Genomic DNA, 17,038 nt, shown 5'->3' with positions numbered 1-17,038 from the left:
GAATATATATATATATATATATATATTCATAAGGTAAAGGTTCCCCTCGCACATATGTGCTAGTTGTTCCCGACTCTAGGGGGCGGTGCTCATCTCTGTTTCAAAGCCGAAGAGCCAACACGAAGACGTCTCCGTGGTCATGTGGCCGGCATGATTCAATGCCAAAGGCGCACGGGACTCTGTTACCTTCCCACCAAAGATGGTCCCTATTTTTTCTACTTGCATTTTTTACGTGCTTTCGAACTGCTAGGTTGGCAGAAGCTGGGACAAGTAACGGGAGCTCACCCCATTACACGGCAGCACCAGGGAATCGAACCACTGAACTGCTGACCTTTCGATCGACAAGCTCAGCGTCCTAGCCCCCAGATATATATATCCATATATCCATATATATATACACAAACACCCGCGAAAACCTCAGAAAACAAATATATATACACACACACACACACACACACACACACACAAAGAAGCATTTCTGCACAGTGAACTACTTTTTCATCCCATTCAGAGGAGGGTTTCTGCAAGACAAGCTCTTTTGATGATGATGATGATGATGATGAAGTTATCCGTTCAGCAGTGTCCAATTCTTGGCAATTCTAAGGGCCAGGTCTCTCCACATCTTCCGATCTTGCATGGCTTCTTTGAGTTGTTTTATGCTCTGGCTGCTGTCACCTTGGATGGTGTCCAGCCATGGTGCTCTTTGGTGGCCTAGTTTCCTTTTACCTCTAACTCTTCCAAACATAAAGCACATTCCCCCTCCGCATGACATAGCCAAAATAAGTGAGGCGTAGTTTTCTGATTTTGCTTTTCCTAGTCACTCTTGGCAATTGTTTGAAAGGAGTCGATTATTGCCTTTTGAGATTTCGTTTTTTGACTTCCAAATCTTTTCTGCAATATTGCCACACTTCCAGGTGACTTCCCACTCAAACACGAGCCAGTTTTCAACTTGCTGAGCTTTTTTTTTTTTTTTTTTTGAGATCCTATACTTCTTTTTAATTAATATTCTCAATAAGACTTTGTTCTGGGCTAGATACATAGTTTTCTTTTTGGTAATTGCCTGTAAGATTCCTCCTCTACCCAGGGGTAGATTAGATATGTAATATATGCAACTCATGATTCATTTCCCTGTTGAAGAGAAAGAGAAGAAGATCTTTGAAAAGCTAAAAAAAACTAAAGAGTTCTTCCAGAGCACTTCAGAAAACATTTCAAAGGCCCTGAAGCATCATTATTATTTGAACATGAGGAAAAGCCTCTGTAAATGTTTTGTAGTTTAAGAAAATTGGTGACATTGTCTGCTTCTTCGTTATCCCAGGACAAAATGGGTTATTGGTTTGCTTTTAAGGATTGGCAACTGAATTGGTTTGCTTTTAAGGAGTGCCAATTCTTCATTGTTCTGGTGCTCTGAACTCTAAGTAGTTCTTCTTGGAGTCAGTTAAATTCCAAGGATGTCTCGATTGGCTTGAATCTTGACAAACTAGTTTGAGACAGGGGTGTCTCAAGAGGCCACAACACCAAAGCTCAGGACGTTACAACACAACCAACCACCCACAGGATGTTACAGCACAAGACTCAGGAGGTCACATTCCCAGAATTCAGGATGTTTCCACACCATCCATTACCCAGGTCGTTACAACACAGAAGACTAATGGGCACATAACTAGAACCACACCCACACAGGAGGCTACGAAACAGCCAACTAATCCGCAAACACCCACTCCACCTACCAATCAAGATCTAACCACACAGCCAACCAACCCGCTTACAGTAACAAAGCCAACACTCCCTACCTCCCCACCAGTATTTATAGAGAGATGGCAGCTCCGACCATGCTTTGCTCGCACAAGCACGGAGCCGTAAGCACCAGCCTGAAGATGATGAGTGAGACCTTGTCAAAACGTCGCCAAGATGCTCTTAACCTTACATGGGAAAAGACCCGAATACGCCAAGACTTACATGTGTGTGTGTGTATGTGTGTATGTGTGTATGTGTGTATGTGTTGTGACCCAGGTTCCTGGACCCGGACTCCTGGACTCGGATGATTCAGAAAGTGAGGGAGAAGACCTGGCAAGCCCAGCTTCTCTTGGGCCCTCTCCCTGCCTGGCACCCACTCAAAGGGAGGAGGAGGGGCCGGCAAGGCCTGATTCTCTCGAGCCTTCTTCTGATTTGGCAATGCCCCAAGAACAGTTTTGGAGTGATGCAAGACTGCGCAGACGTGATCGGCGCGCGCAGCAGAAGCAGCATTGGGATAATGGCAAGGAATGATGGTCATGCAGTGACATCTGCAGAGACTATAAATAGGAGGCGAGACTTCCTGGTTTTTTGTCCTGGACAAAGCAATGAATTTGTGCGGGCAAACTGTATCAATGGAGGGAAGAATATATTCGTGAGTAATTCTGGCCTTATCTATAATTTCCTCGTTATCTCCAGAAACTTGGCAGGCCCGTGGGTAGACGTGGCCAGGACATTTATCTATGTAAATAAATTAGAAAAGAAGGCCTTTGACTGACTCTTTGCTGGGAGTTTTGGGGGGAGGGAAACAGAACAGTACGTATATGTGTATGTATATATGTATATGTATATGTATATGTATATGTATATGTATATGTATATGTATAAAAAGGAATGTTGTGGCTCTGTGGCTAAGACACTGAGCTTGTTGATCAAAAGGTAGGCAGTTCAGCAGTTCGAATCCCTAGTGCCAGGTAACAGGGTGAGCTCCCATTACTTGTCCCAGCTTCTGCCATCTAGCAGTTTGAAAGACCATAAAAAATGCAAGTAGCGCTGGCTCTTCTGCTTTGAAATGGAGATGAGCACTTCCCCCTAGAGTCGGGAATGACTAGCACATAAGTGCGAGGGGAACCTTTACCTTTACACACACACACACACACACACAACACACACAAGTTCTAGTATTTCTTACGTTCTAGTTTCTGACCTGAAATACCTCAGAGGGCTGACATATTTAGGAAGGTGACTAAATTTGTGCAGTTGATGGACAGGGTTAAATAAAGCATTTCCTTTATTTTTATTTTTTTATTTTTTTAAAAAGAGACCTAATAAACTTCAAGGCACAGTCATGGCTTGCGTAACACTTTTGCTGTCAGAAAATGGATTAGATTCATCTTTGGAAATGCTGAAATTTTGGATCATTAGGTTAAATGTTCTCCTCCGGTTTGAAGGCTCATGCTGTGCACTGTGCATCGCCATATGGTGGGGAAAACTTCAGCCTATATCATCTAAATTCACGACATCTAAAAGAAAGATAATTCTATATCTCCCTGGGTATGGCCTTTTCTGAACATGGTTTTGTGGTGGAGGCTGTTGATGGTTTCTGGATCAGAGTGGTGAAGAAATAAATTAGAGATCCTTCAAAATTATTGACAAAATCCCCATTTCCTCCCCATCAGCTGGGACTTGGGAGGCAGAGAATAGATGGGGGCGGGGCCAGACAGAATTTTTACTACTGGTTCTCCGAACTACTCAAAATTTCTGTTACCGGTTCTCCTGAACCTGGTCAGAACCTGCTGAAACCCACCTCTGATGGCAACATAATTTTCTACTATACACACACTCACTCACACATTTTTTTTATTTCATTTTGTCACAACAGTATACACAAACATTGTCATAAATAAATCAACATATCTAGAAGAATATATATATATATGTATATATGTATGTATGTATGTAAAAAAATATGCATCAACTATATTAATTTGATATAATGAAGGGAACAATAGGACAGGAACGGTAGGCACTTTTGTGCTCTTATGCACGCCCCTTATAGTCCTTTTAGGAATGGGGTGAGGTCAATAGTAGACAGTTTTTGGTTGAAGATTTTGGGATTTTGAGTAGAGACTATGGAGTCAGGTAATGAGTTCCAAGCATTAACAACTCTGTTACAGAAGTCATATTTTCTGCAATCAAGTTTGAAGCAGTTGACATTAAGCTTGAATCTATTTTTTGTTCTTGTAATATTGCGATTGAAGCTGAAGTAGTCTTTTACAGGAAGAATATTGCAATAGATGATTTTGTGTGTTAAACACAGGTCATGACGAAGTCAACAGAGTTGTAAATTTTCTAATCCCAGGTTTCAAGCCTGGTAGTATAAGGTATTTTGTTGTTTTCGGAGGAGCGAAGAACTCCTCTAGTAAAATATTTCTGGACGTGTTCTATTGTATTAATGTCAGAGATGTGGTATGGGTTCCAGACAGATGAGCTGTATTCAAGAATTGGTCTGGCAAATGTTTTGTATGCTCCAGTTAGTAATGTAGAGTTTTTGGAAAAGAAGCTGCGTAAAATTAGATTTACAACTCTTAGAGCCTTTTTTGCAATGTAGTTTTTCTAAGGTATAGTCCCTAATATAGCATATTTTTTTTTTATTTTAAAAAAATCTCTTTTTAAAACTGTAAGGAAAAACCTGCAAAATCTTAATCCAGTCACCTGCTCTCTCTAAAAAGTTTCCACATTGTTCAGATTCAAAAGGTTGCCCCTCTCTCACCTCTCTCTCTCTCTCTGTGTGTGTGTCTTTGTGCTAAGAGACTCTCAAAATGGTAGTCATGGTGATTTCTTAGCAAGAAGAACCGAAACATGCAAACTGCAACTGAGGCTGGCAAGTAATTTCATGGAATTGTGTTTATGGTTGCATGCTTTTCTTTCTCTACGGTATATATGTCGTGGCCTTTTCATACATGCAAATTACTGGCTGATAAATATGCATGTGAGAAATTGATACATTACGTAAAAGCTGACATTACTGTTTTCGGGGATGGGGGAAAGGTGAACTGTCTCTAGGGATGTCTCAGATGTTATTGTCATTTGAATTTCCCCACATATTTTGGACTCCAACTAAATTTCAGAATCCATGGAAAATGAGAGAGAGAGAGTTATGGTACATTTAATTATCACACTTACTTTTATTCCAAGTATTCCACTTTTATAGCCAAGAAATTAAAAGTCGCTTGCTCCTGGGGAGGAAAGTTATGGCAAATCTAGATAGCTTACTAAAAAGCAGAAACATTGCCCTGCCAACCAAAGTGCGTATAGTCAAGGCTATGGTTTTCCCAGTTGCAATGGATGGCTGTGAAAGTTGGACCAGAAGGAAGGCTGAGCGCCAAAGAATTGAGGCCTTTGAACTATGGTGCTGGAGAAGACTCCTGTGAGTCCCTTGGACTGCAAGGTGAACAAACCAGTCAGTCCTAGAGATGAAACTGAAATACTTTGGCCACCTAATGAGAAGGAAGGACTCCCTGGAGAAAAGACAAATGCTGGGAACGATTGAGGGCAAAAGAAGAAGGGGACGACAGAGAACGATGTGGCTGGATGGAGTCACTGAAGCAGTTGGCGTGAGCTTAAATGGACTCCAGAGGATGGTAGAGGACAGGAAGCCCTGGAGGAATATTGTCCATGGGGTCGTGATAACTTGGCAACTAATAGCAACACTTTTATTCCATGGAACTCAAGGCAGTATGTAGTGTAAAACTTTCCATCCCATATTTGTTCATCCTAGCCTCCATTTAAGCTAAATGAACTGGACATTAGTTGAGTAGATCAAACAAGGAGCTTTAAAGCATAGTGAGGAATGAACTTAACCTAAGTCCCCTTTTTAAGAGTCATAACTATTGTCCCAATGGTGCTTTTTCAGGACGCAACTGGACTTCCTTGTTTTTTTCTTTGAAGATGTTTCACTTCTCATCCAAGAAGCTTCTTCAGCTCTGACAGGATGGTGGGGAATGGAAGGATTAATATTCCTTGCAGACAGCTGGTCATCTGCATCCTTTTAGAGGGTCATTGAAGCACTTAGAGGTTTATCTGTGTCCTCAAGCTCACCTGAGTGGTGCAAATGGTTCCTGTACTCTGCAATTTTTTTTTCTTTGGAAATCCGTTCCTACTCCCACCCCATTCCAAAGGTGTTCATCCCAAATTGTATAGTTAAAAGCAAAATGTCTTCAAAAGAAAAAAAAAACAAGAAAGTCAGTTGCCTCCTGAAAAAGCACCTTTGGGACAACCATTTTTTTTTTATTTGCATTTATATCCCGCCCTTCTCCAAAGACTCAGGGCGGCTTACACTATGTTAGCAATAGTCTTCATTCTATTTGTATATTATATACAAAGTCAACTTATTGCCCCCCCCAACAATCTGGGTCCTCATTTTACCTACCTTATAAAGGATGGAAGGCTGAGTCAACCTTGGGCCTGGTGGGATTTGAACTTGCAGTAATTGCAAGCAGCTGTGTTAATAACAGACTGTCTTAGTCTGTTGAGCCACCAGAGGCCTTACCTGGATGACTAAGAACCTCTACAGACGTTTAGTCCTAACTATGTACTGTGAGTTAATTGAGTCACATAAAAGTGAACAATTGCACCAAGATTTGAGTTTGTCGTCTATGTGAGAAGTGAAGAGAACAGGGGAACCAGACATGGATTTATATATATATAGTCATAATAAGATGTTTTTTGTTCTGTTTTACCAATCTGCTGAATAACTGCATGAAATCAATCTCAATGTAACTCAACAGTCATAAGAAATCAACCTTAAGATCAGTTTTTTAATTGTTTTGTTTCTATAGGTGCACATCCAGTAATGTTTGAAAATTATCTGAAGGAACTGAAAAATGCAGCAAGCTGATTTTACTGTAATTCTTCAATTAATCTGAGGAGTATTCCTTGATGTAGAAGATGAAATGGTAGGACTTGCTGAATATTAAACAAGGAACTAAATAAACAATGTGGTCTCATTGCAACCATGTATAACAAATCAAGGGAGAGACAAAATGGTTGTTTTCATTGAGCAGATGCCTAAAAAGAATGGTATAAAAATCAATCGATTAATCAAATTAATAAATAAATAATTTTATTACGGAGATTTTGTAAGCATTTATAATGCAACCTCTATTCAACCTCATTTAATTACATTTATCTAAAAAAGACAAAGTTCTATCTAGCAGTAGACATTGGAGTAGGAAAGGTGGGGAACCAATGCATATATAATGTAACATTATTTATCATTCTGAATAAAAGATAACAGAAATGGCTTTATTGTATTTTGCAATTTTATTCCAGAATAAAAAAGATCTGATATATGATAGGAATTTAACCCTAATGCTAACCCTCTATTGATATTCTGTTTTGCAGATTTTCATGGAAGAGTAGATAAATGATTTGAACAACTTCTTCTTCTTCTTCTTCTTCTTCTTCTTCTTCTTCTTCTTCTTCTTCTTCTTCTTCTTCTTCTTCTTCTTCTTCTTCTTCTTCTTCTTTCTCTTTTCTCCTCCTTTCTTCTCCTTCCCTCCTTTCCTCTCCATCTGCCTCTTCCTCCTCTTCCCCTTCCCCTTCCCCTTCCCCTTCCTCTCCTCCTCCTTCCTCTTCTTCTCCTTCTCCTTCCTCCTCTTTTCTCCTCTTTCCCTCCTTTCTTCTCCTTCTTCCTCTTCCTCCTCCTAACCTCCTCCTCCTCCTCCTCTTCCTCCTCCCCCTCACCCCTCCTCCATTGGGTCTTCCAAGAGAGGCTGAATTCTCTAATAATTCTGTACTTGTGAAGCCCCAGTAAGCTACCAAACCCAAATGAAAAACGAACACAAGTTTTTACACTGAAACGATTCTATGATTACTGAGCTCTGCAGAACACAAGTCTTCAAGACAGCAAAAGGGCATAGCTGTAACTATTCTCTTGCCAGCTTGAATAAAATGTTGCTTGATTGCCTGTATAAAATTAAGTATTTATTTAGGGAATAGAATACATTTTCTTCTTCCTTACTTCTTTCATAATTCAAGGGACCCAGGCTGTCTGAATCTGATTTTTTTTCCCCCTCTGTCAAACAGTGCTTAATTAAACAAGGGAATATGTTTCTACATAATTTTAGAAACGGTCACCCATTTTTTTAAAAAAAGAAATGAAATAAATTCATGGAGGAGAAGGCTTAGGTTGTTAATCATGATAGCTACGAAGTAAGCTCAGCAGCTCAGGCTTGCTTTTAAATGGTGATCGCTAAGGAATAGGAATATAATCATGCTCTTATGAAATGCAATTTTAATTTCTTCTGTTCCTTAACAGCACAGGGTGATCTGTTCTGCACTATAGGATCAAGAAAGAGAGGAAAAGTGAGGGAGGGAAACCATGTGCATGCTGAATATATAAGACCACCAAATCTAATCTAATACAACATACTTGTATTAAGGGATTACTATATTTTATATATGTTCCTATCGAAATTGTTACCAAGAGGACCAAACTAAGGGTATGGAAGAATCCAGTATGCTGGATTATCTCTTCTTAGTATTGCCTTTTTTAAGCCTGGAAAATTTGACTCATTATTACAGCATCTCTGAGACTGGTGCAATGGCCTAGAGGTGGAGCTCTCGCCTCACAATCAGGAGGCTGGGAGTTCAATCCTAGGTAGAGGCTGTGAGTTCTCTCTCTGGGCACAGTGAGAATATATCTGCTGCAAAACTCTGCATTGGTGACAGGAAGGGCATCTGGCTCCATTCAGTTTCCTAGACTCCACCCCACAAGGGATTATGGGGTCAATAAAAGAAGACGATAAATAGACAGACAGACAGAGAGGTGTTGTCTGACAGGGCCTTTTCTGGGATGGCACCTGCCCTCTGGATTAAATGGGCCCTGATTTTACAGGCCTTTCAAAAGACCCTAAAAACTTGGCTTGCCAACAGGCGTGTAGACTAGAAAATGTGGCAGAGCTGATACAGTGGCTGTATCGAATGTTATTGTTAGATGTGATTAACTCAGCTATCGATTTTACAACTTTTTTTCAGGATGGCTTTATATTTTTTCTTTTTTGTTAAATGGTTGCATTTAAATCCAAATTTGGTGAAATCCAATTTTTTTTACTACCAGTTCTGTGGGCGTGACTTGGTGCCATTGCTTGGTGGCCATGGCAGGGGAAGAATATTGAAAAATCCCCATTCCCTCCCCAGTCCTGGGCGAAGGATACTGCAAAATCTCCATTCCCATCTCACTCCAGGGGAAGGTTACTGCAAAATCCCTGTTCCCTCCCCACTCCGGGGGGAAGGATACTGCAAAATCTCCATTCCCTCCCTACTCCTGGGAGAAGGATACTGCAAAATCTCCATTCCCAGTCTACTCTGGGGCCAGCCAGAGGTGGCATTTGCTGGTTCTCCAAACTACTCAAAATTTCCATTACCGGTTCTCCAGAACCTGTCAGAACCTGCTGGATTTCACCCCTGGATTACAGGGTCATTAAACAACAACAACAACAACAACAACAACAAAATTATGTGGTGTGAACAAGCTGTCTTGATGATTCCTAGGAAAAGCTTTCTATTCCTTTCCTTTTAACACTTTTTCAGCCCTGCTTTTCTCTGTCTGACTGGGCAAGCTTTCCCATTTTTTTTTTATGTTCATCTTCAACAAGAAATCATTTACAGTTTTTGATACCCATTACAATATTGGCAGCAAGACTTCTCCCACTTATTATAATTTTCCACTCATCCTTCCAGACTCAATTGAATTAGCCAAAACCTGTAACTTTTGCTGGGATGCTTGTTACAATGCCCAATTAATACAAAGCAGTAAAGCCATAATATATCTTTTCAAAAAAAACCCGTAACATCTCCCCACACCTGTCAGATCTCACTAAATATTTTACGTGGCTATTGTATTCTGTACGTATTTTCCCCTTGAAAGGTAGAAAGCAGCCAATGCTAGATTTCTTCTCTGGACCCACGAAAGCAATTTTGTGCTCTTTATTTATTTTATTTTATTTATTTAATTTGTTGAGCCTGTTCTGGTTAGCTGGTATAAGTATAAACCTGGACATGAACAAGGACTGAGTACAAATAAATGGGAACAGTAGGACAGGGATAATAGGCACGCTGATGCGCTTATACATGCCCTTTTTACGGACCTCTTAGGGATGGGGTGGGGGCCACAGTAGGCAGTTTAAGGTTAAATATGGAGATTTGAGGATGTAACAACAGAGTCAGGTAGAGCATTTGTGCTGTTAACCACTCAGTTGCTGAAGCCGTATTTTCTGCAACTGAGTTTGGAGCGGTTTACCTTGTAAAGGTTGTTTTAAATGGTATATATTTTGTTTTTATTTTGGCTGTACACCGCCCTGAGTCCTTCGGGAGAAGGGCGGTATAAAAATTTAATAAAATAAATAAAAATAAATAAATAATAAATAATAAAAGATAAAGGTAAAGGTTCCCCTTACATGTATGTGCTAGTCGTTCCCGACTCTAGGGGGTGGTGCTCATCTCCGTTTCAAAGCCAAAGAGCCAAGCACTGTCCAAAGATGTCTCCATGGTCATGTGGTCGGCATGACTAAACACCAAAGGCGTACGGAATGCTGTTACCTTCCCACCAAAGGTGGTCCCTATTTTTCTACTTGCATTTTTTTACCTGCTTTCGAACTGCTAGGTTGGCAGAAGCTGGGACAAGTAACGGGAGCTCACCCCATTACACGGCACTCGGGATTCAAACCGCTGAACTGCCAACTGTAGTGTTCTAAGTTCTTCCCACCACCCCTGGGGTCTGTTCCCCTAGTGGAGAACGAGGATAGTACTTCTCTGTTGTTGATTGGCTAAGCCGTTTGACAGCCTGTATAAAAGAGCTGTCAAACGGAGAGGGAGAGAGTTTTTTGTTCGTTCGTATTGTAACTGCTGTTAGCTATGTTAAAGGTTTAATAAAGTAATTTACCTGCTATCCGGAGTTCTCCCTACACATAGCCGCCACCTGAACCCACAACTCAACACTGGCGACCAAGGTAGGATGCCAATCATAGTTACAAGAGCTGACAAACAGGTTAGCGAATCAAGGCTGATTAAATAACCTGTTTGTCAGCTCTCGCAACTTCGTTCATATGTTTTAGCCTCCAGTCCCCTAATCCTCTTGGTTGCTCTTCTCTGCACTCTTTCTAGAGTCTCAACATCATCTTTATAAAAGTTATGGGTGCCCCATCACTGGAGGCTTTCAAGGAGAGACTGGGCAGCTATTTGTCTGAAATAGTGTTAGGTCACCTGAGGGTCAAGCAGAGGGTTGGACTAGATAATCTCCAAGGTCCCTTCCAATTCTGTTATTCTGTTAAGGCTGTTCAATCCGGTATTGTGTTTCTGTGAAGGAAAGAGGCATGTCACTTGCAAACAAGTTGTGAGCTGTGTCTCATTAATTTCTTTTTTCATGAGATTGTTCTGACGTTTTGTCCACTGAGGCAAATCTTGATTGTCTTGAGTAGCTGCTGTTGATGGATTGTGGCAATACAGATCAACATCCCATAGTTTCTTCTGGCACTTCAACGTTTTCATTTGCCATTGTTGTAAACTCTGCTATTTCACTCAAGGAATCGTATTTTTCCTGGTAACGCTTAAAACGGGGTTAAAAGTTATTTGTTTTAGCTATTCCATTCTCCCTTGCCTATCCATCAAGGAGACAAAAAAAAATCCTGAGAAACTCTTAGCCAAAAAAAAAAAATACTTTGGAGCTCAGGCTACACAACTCCGAGCCAGCGAGAACCAAACTGTGCTCAGCTGATCGAGAGCAGCTAATTGTAACTATCCATTAAAAATACTATTTGTTGATGATGATACTTGCGTCGTAATTGATGGTTGCAATAATTCTGAGAGTTTGGTACAGGCCCAAATATCAGTGCATGAATATTTCAAAAGCACCCATCAGTATTAAAGTAATATTTAATATTAAAATGATAGTAATTCAATGGTCATATAAAATTTATAGACGAAGTGCTATTAAACATTATCTGGCTTACATGCATGGCATTTAGAAAGTAGACTTCTCTTGCAGTGTGATTTAGGGAATAATGGACTATACTACAGTACCTGAACATACGTTGTACAGCTTGGTTTGGGCACCATTGGGACTTAAGTCTATTATAACCAGAACAATCCAACTTGTGCAGAATGGAGGTGTTCCACCAGCTAATAAATTTATCAGGAAAAAAAAATAAGACTGATTCCATGCGGTAGAAAACTGATTTTAATCCAATGTACTAAGCCACCATAGAGTTTAAACTTTGTGTACAATATTTGAGCCGCTTTCTGGTACCTGAACTATATTTCTCCAATATTTAAAGATTAGAGATCCATCCATAAAGGATTTGTACAAGATTCGATCAGTAGGAAAAGAGAGATTGAGCTGACTGGATTTAGAAATAGTTAATTGCTGATTGGGTATATGATGCTCCTGAGCTCTATAGGTGGTCCTCGACTTATAACTGTTTGTTTTAGGGATTGTCCGAAGTTACAACAGCAAAAAAAGTGACTTATGACCGTGTTTTTTTTTTTACATGTACAACTGTTGCAGCATCCCCATGGTCACGTGATCAAAACTTAGATGCTTGGCAATTGACTCATATTTATGACGATTGCAGTGTCCCGGGGTCACATGATCCCCTTTTGTGACCTTCTGACAAGCCAAGTCAATGGGGAAACCAGATTCACTTAATAACTAGGTGAATCACTTAACAACTATAATGACTGACTTAACAGCCATGACAAGAATGGTCATAAAATGGAGCAAAATTCAACGATGTCCCTTAGCAACAGAAAGCTATGGTCATAAGTCAAGGACCAACTGTAAAAGGCTTGAATAGACAATGTGATTTCTGTTCCTTCTGTATGGCATCTTCTAGATATATATTCTGGTTTTCCATAACTTGGAAAGCTGTTTAGGGATATTTGAATATTGGACCTGTTGTCCCAAAGGCCCCTGGACTTTCTGGTTTTTCTTTGAAGATATTTTGCTTCTCATCCAAGAAGCTTCATCAGAGCTGAAGAAATGTCTTGGATGAGAAGCAAAACAAAGCACCTTTGAGACAACCATGACCTGGATGATTGAGAATCTTCATAGACATTGAACCTGTTGTACAGATGAAACTCGAAAAATTAGAATACCGTGCAAAAGTTCATTTATTTCAGTAATGCAACTTAAAAGGTGAAACTAATATATGAGATAGACTCATTACATGCAAAGCGAGATAGTTCAAGCCTTGATTTGTCATAATTTTGATGATTATGGCTTACAGCTCATGATAACCCCAAATTCACAATCTCAGAAAATTAGAATATTACATGAAATCAATAAAACAAGGATTGTACATAGAACAATATTAGACCTTTGAAAAGTATAAGCATGCATATGTACTTGGTACTAGGTTTGGGCTCCTTTTGCATTACTTACTGTCTCAGTGCGGTGTGGCATGGATGTTATCAGCCTGTGGCACTGCTGAGGTGTTATGGAAGACCAGGATGCTTCAATAGCGGCCTTCAGCGCTTCTGCATTGTTTGGTCTCATGTCTCTCATCTTTCTCTTGTCAATATCTTCCCATGGAGTGAACCAAGTCTTTTGGTTCTGCAGCTGTTCTCATGTGAAACCAAGATTGAAGGATGGCTTCTATTAACTGGGTTTTATTTCTGGGTCGCTTCTGACTAATAAGTTTCTTTAGTTGGCTCCATAGATTTTCAATTGGGTTAAGGTCTGGACTATTCCCAGATCATGCCAGCAATGGAATATGATTATCTTGAAACTCCCCCCAAAAAAGTGGTATTACTAGCCATCAAATCTCACAAATACACTTTTTCCAAAAGGTTTCCACAATTTTGGTCACTACTGTATATTAAGTAAAAAATTATCAGTTTGTGGCTTTTTTTGCATTCAAGTGGGATACAATTGTCTTTGGTTTTTGGCAGGACAATGGTTACTAACTGGTGGTATTTGTATCATTGTTAACCTAACTTTTATAAAATCGGGTGCCAGCAATTTTGTTTATTCATGAAGCTGCGGATTTGCAAGCTCGTAACATTCGAAAATAGTGTTTATATAAAGCTTTATAGAATATGGTGTTTATATAAAGCTAAGTACTAATGAAGGTGATTTCTACTTGATGTGATTTTAATGACAGACTTGAATTTAATTAAGTTTAATTGACAGTGGTAATCTGCCTCACTTATATGCCACCCTGTAAGTTGGTATAGTAATATTCCTTCTTTTCCTTTCTACAGTAACGGTGTATACAAATTTTAGTATTTCCTTTATGGAAGGGACGCATTTCCCTCACAATTTAACGCAAAATCCAATGAACACATTTATTCCAATCTTGGAAGCAAATAAATACAAATACAAATACTACAAATACAAACATGATTTGAGCCATTGTCTATCCACTACAGCATTGGTCACCAACTGGTGGTCCGTGGACTGCTGGTGGTCCACGAGAAAGTTTTGGTGGTCCCCAGAAAAATTATTTACATTTTTTATATTGCACTAAATCAGAGGTCCTCAAACTATGGCCCCTGGACTAGATATGTGCAATGAACACTTGTGTTGCTGCACAGAGTCTCCCCCTTTGGGGTCTTTTTGTGTGGGTTGGGGTCTGCTTTGACCTCCTGGTGTGGGGCTTTGGGTGAAGACTGGAGGGAGGTGCTACTGGTGATGAAGAGCCGGAGGGCCTTGTTCCAGTGGGAATGCATCATGGCCTGGAACTGGCTGACTATCTCAGCCCGCTGAGCCTCCAGGTGCCAGTACTTGGCCTTGCACTCCTGCAAGTCTTCCCTCTGTTTGGAAAACTTATGCTCCTAGTCCTTTGTGAAGTGCTTCTGCTGAGCCTTCTTCTCGGTCAGATCCAATTTGAACTGAGTCAGGTGTTTTGGCAACTCTTTCTTATGGTGGCTGCTTAGCTCCAACAACTGCTTCCTTTTGGGGCCCTAAGGAGCCCAGGCAGGCAGGGGAAGAGTGGGTAGGAGTGGAGGGGTGAGTAGAGGCTGGGGAGGCACCCTTCGACATGAGTGACATCAAGTTGGTCATGCCTACCCAGTCACATGACCACCTAACCAAACCCACCCAGCCGGTCATTAAGCAGATCATATTAGTGGTCCATGGGATGTAAAATTATGAATTTAGCGGTCCCTGAGGTCCGAAAGGTTGGGGACCCCTGCAATACAGCATGATCTTCTATATCTTTCTAACCAATACAGTCCTGAGCTCTTTTTTTTTTTTTGCCACAATACATGCTGATGTCATCAATCCATCTTGTTTTAGATCTCTTTTGTGGCTGCTTTTGATCAGGTGGGATCCATTCCATGACTGCCTTGATGCACTTACCATCAGTTCTTCTTTCCATATGACCAGCCTATTTCCAGTTCGATTCTTTTACTCTCTTGATTACACTGCATACTTTCGTTTGTTTTCTAACCCATGTGCAGATCTCTCGATCTCGTCTTGTAATGCCAAGCATGTATTTATTTTATTTATTTATTTATTTATTCGTATTTCTATACCGCCCTATCTCCCTAAGGACTCAGGGCGGTGTACAGCCATATAAAAACACACAAATATACAAAATAAAACATTCATCTAAAAAACTTATTATAAAGGCCAAATATTTAAAATAAGATATAAATAATAAAACCCAATTTAAAACCAAAGCTAAAATTTAGTCATTTAAAAATTTAAAACCCTAGTCCAGTCCTGCGCAAATGAATAGACGTGTCTTAAGCTCGCGGCGGAAGGTCCGAAGGTCAGGAAGTTGACGAAGTCCTGGGGGAAGCTCGTTCCAGAGGGTGGGAGCCCCCACAGAAAAGGCCCTTCCTCTGGGCGTCGCCAGTCGGCACTGCCTGGCCGATGGCACCCTGAGGAGTCCCTCTCTGTGAGAGCGCACGGGTCGGTGGGAGGCATTCGGTGGCAGCAGACGGTCCCGTAAGTAACCCGGCCCTATGCCATGGAGCGCTTTGAAGATCATTACCAAAACCTTGAAGCGCACCCGGAAAACCACAGGCAGCCAGTGCAGTCTGCACAGGAGAGGTGTTACATGGGAGCCACGAGGGGCTCCCTCTATCACCCGAGCAGCTGCATTCTGAACTACCTGGAGTTATATGTATCTTCCCATGCCTTTTTGTACCACTCATAGCTTTTGTATTGATTGCGAGGTTAGTGCCCATGTTTATGTAAATATTAAATAGGTTCATGTGGGCTATTTCACAGAAGTTTGTGGAGAATAATAGGGCTAAGTTCCTGAAGTTTTCTGGTTTTTCAGAAATGGTTTGCCATTGCTTCCTTCCCATGCTAAGAAAAAGTTAATGGCCGAAGGTAATATAGCTTGTGTCCAAGACGGAAGTAGAACTCACAGTCTCCTGGTCTCTAGCCTGATGCCTTAAACACTACAACAAACCTGCCCTCTAATAATTATTAGACCCAGGGGTGAAATCCAGCAGGTTCTGATAGCGGAAATTTTGAGTAGTTTGGAGAACCGGCAAAGACCACCTCTGGCTAGCCCCAGAGTGGTGTGGGAATGGAGATTTTGCAGTATCCTTCCACTGAAGTGGGATGGGAATGAAGTATCCTTCCCCTGCCATACTCACCAAGCCATGCCCACCAAGCCACATCATGGCAACCAAGCCACACCCACAGAACCGGTGGTTAAAAAAATTGGATTCCACCACTGATTAGACCATAATAATAATGGAGAGATGAACTATAGCTTAAATAAATGCTAAAAAGAGAAGAAAGGGAGATAGTCAAAGGTAACAATCAGAAACAAAGCATTTAAATTTTCCTTGCTAAGAAATATTACTAAGAATTGACTATTACTATTCAATAAATTATTTAGTGAATGTTTGGTTATAAGACAGGTGATGGAAGGGAGGAGGAGGAGGAGGAGGAGGAGGAGGAGGAGGAGGAGGAGGAGGAGGAGGAGGAGGAGGAGGAGGAGGAATTTACTAATGATTAGCATCTGCAGTATCTTGGGTAAGCAGAAAAGTCACTGGTCACTGTATTCCCCAAGAGATACATTATGTTACTGTAATAGTAAGTGTTTTTAAATTACACTCTATATTCCAATTACATATAACATTTTTATGAACATTTATGCCCTCTCTTTCTTCTTTTCTGATTATGTTCAAGGTCTGCACAAGCTTTAACAAACTTGGTTTTCTGACCTTTTTTTAATGGCTCATTACAAATTTACACAGAGCAATGGGCATCTTCTTTATTTACCGATGAAAGCACCATATTCAACCCACCAATAAATTATAAAATGATTTTTTGCAC

General features: G+C 40.6%; 1 pseudogene; it reads right to left on the bottom strand.

The window, feature by feature from the left end:
* LOC131199981 (uncharacterized) overlaps nt 1-17,038 on the bottom strand; it is a 238,225-nt pseudogene that overhangs the window by 123,762 nt on the left and 97,425 nt on the right.

This window comes from Ahaetulla prasina, chromosome 5, assembly GCF_028640845.1.
Source record: "Ahaetulla prasina isolate Xishuangbanna chromosome 5, ASM2864084v1, whole genome shotgun sequence".
Classification (NCBI taxonomy): Eukaryota; Metazoa; Chordata; class Lepidosauria; order Squamata; family Colubridae; genus Ahaetulla; species Ahaetulla prasina.
The sequence above is the reverse complement of the archived record's forward strand: the minus strand, read 5'-3'. Positions and strand labels throughout refer to the sequence as shown.